We start from the raw sequence: 2,591 nt of genomic DNA, 5'->3' as shown, positions 1-2,591 counted from the left end.
GGTATATATCAGCCAAGACCTCACAGTGAGAAAAATTTATGAACTCTATATTCAATGACGTAGGAACACTGCCAGAGAACTGGTGAAAGCAAAATATTACTATCATGTTTTCAGTTCAAAATTTAATCTACACTACAAGTCTCCATCAAAATATCCTTGTAAAACATGTGATAAACTACAGTTGAAGATTGCAACTGAGGATGATGTACAAAAGAGATGTAGGCTGCAAAATGAGGAGAACACACACATAGCACAGGCTGAAGAAGCAAGAGAGTCAATGAAACAAGACACAAATGCAGTATCTTATGACCACTAGGTGTGCATGTTTGATTTACAGAAGGAACTACCCTTTACAAAACTGCAGATGTCTGTTGCCTATAAGAGAAATTTATTTGTGTGTAATCTGGGATGCCATTCTTTTAATGGTGGAAATGGGTGTGTGTGGATTTTGGATGAAACAGTAGAAGGTTGAGGTTCCCAGGATGTTGTGTCCTGTGTTATGAAACACATTAAGGAGTATACAAAGTTGTACAAAGTAATAACTGCATATTCTGATTAATGTACAGGGCAGAACCATAACTGTAATGTGTGTGTTTCCTTGATGAAACTAGTGCAAGACCCAGACATGAAAGTGGAAGTAATAAACCACAAATTTATGATATCTGGCCATAGATACCTGCCTAATGACATAGACTTTGGTCTGATTGAATCAGCCAGTAACAAAAAAACAATATATTTACTCAGCTGGTGATTGGGTAGATATTATCCAGGGGTGTAAAAAGAAAAAGTCATTCTTTTTTCACATAATGAAGAACGACAAATTTATGTCAACAAAGGAGGTTTAAATGAAGTTTCTGTCAAAGTAAAGAATTTTCATGAGGTGAAGTTTCATAAGCACATTTAGACATTTAGGCAGACCTCTTCAAAGCCCTACATCAGTGACACAAGGGAGACTTTACAAGACCAAGCGGACTGTGAAAACTGACAAGAAGAAGGATATGCTCGATCTTCTAAAATTTATTCCTCCTGTGTATCATGCATGCTTCACGAACTTGGTTACAAAGGTGTCTGCTCGACATTCAGATTCCCAGTGTCACATTTTGGTAAAGGAAAACGATGAACCTGTATTCACCCAATATACTTGAAGTTACAGTGAGTGACTGATAAAAATGTTCAGTGCACAAACTAAGTAGCTCCTTTCTTGTTTGTTTAACGAGTCATTTCGTACACATTTTCTGTATGATATTCTGTTTTGTTAATATATTTAGAGAGACTTTGGTGTGTATTATCCTGTATTCATCAATAAAAATAAATTATTAACATTAATAATTGTTTAAACACCTCTTAATGAATGCTCCTGTTACTCAAAACTATTGTAGATGGAGTGACGCCACTTGTGCTCTGAACCCCTCATATGTTCTTAAACTCTCTGAAGTTCATGCGATCATGGTGGAAGCACTCCCAATCATGACCCCTTTCAAGTCTGATACTAAATTTGTATCATTCTACGCATTCTGCTACCAAATGTACTGTATCATATCATAATGCTAACCAACAGAGCAAACCAAGTAAACAGCTGGCTCTTTTCAGAACCCACCCTTGTAATTATTTTGCCCAACACTGAAGGAATGTTAGCGACTAAACAAGACTTAATTGAAGAAGTCTGCCAAAATAACAGATCTGATATCCTTTGTCTACCAGACATTTGAAGAAGCCCCTTTCAGATGAAGCCCAATGTTGTTGGCATGTGGCTGGTAAATGAGTCATAACATGGAAATTATGGAAGTGCTAACATATTTTCAGAAGGAATCATTAACATGGATAAGACACAAGTAAAGAGAGTACTATGACACCTTTGTACAAGTTATTAAGGAAAATTCTGTTATACCTCATTTTAATAAAATGATCAGGGACAAATATGAGAAGTATTGTGATCTTAACATTAAGGATCCTCCTCAACAGAAATAATCAAGGCTGAGGAGGAGCTTTAGCTGACCAAAGGCACTGCACTTAGATGGAAACTGCTGAGGGAATGCATGTGATGCACACTAGTAGGAAAGCTACCGGAACTTATTAAAAAGCTGTCAAATGACCCAATCACAAAAGCGTCACACATAAGTGTAACCACTAAACAAATAGGCAGCCACCTTCTACTAAATGGTAAAAAAATGTGTGAATTCCTAAGGGACCAAACTGCCAAGGTCATCGGCCCCTAGACTTACACACTACTTAAACTAACTTATGCTAAGAACAACACACACTCACCCATGCCCGAAGGAGGACCCGAACCTCCGGCGGGAGTGGCCGCGCAGTCTGTGACAAGGCACCTCATACCACGCGGCCTCTCTGTGCAGCTAAATGGTAAACTTAACTTAAACAAGAACACAACTAGGTCTGACTTGCAAGCTGGGAAGCATGGGAGAGTAAAATACTGGATAAAGATTTCTTCATGTAAGAAACATGAGAGGCCGTATGCAAACAGGGCAAACCACTTGACTTGACATCAGAAAAAAAATTATTAAAAATCTGTCCAAAAATGACAAAAAGTGGTTACTAAGTATTTTCAACTGATGCTGGAGGACTGCAAAACC

This window comes from Schistocerca serialis, chromosome 8 (assembly GCF_023864345.2).
Source record: "Schistocerca serialis cubense isolate TAMUIC-IGC-003099 chromosome 8, iqSchSeri2.2, whole genome shotgun sequence".
Lineage (NCBI taxonomy): Eukaryota > Metazoa > Arthropoda > Insecta > Orthoptera > Acrididae > Schistocerca > Schistocerca serialis.
The sequence above is the reverse complement of the archived record's forward strand: the minus strand, read 5'-3'. Positions refer to the sequence as shown.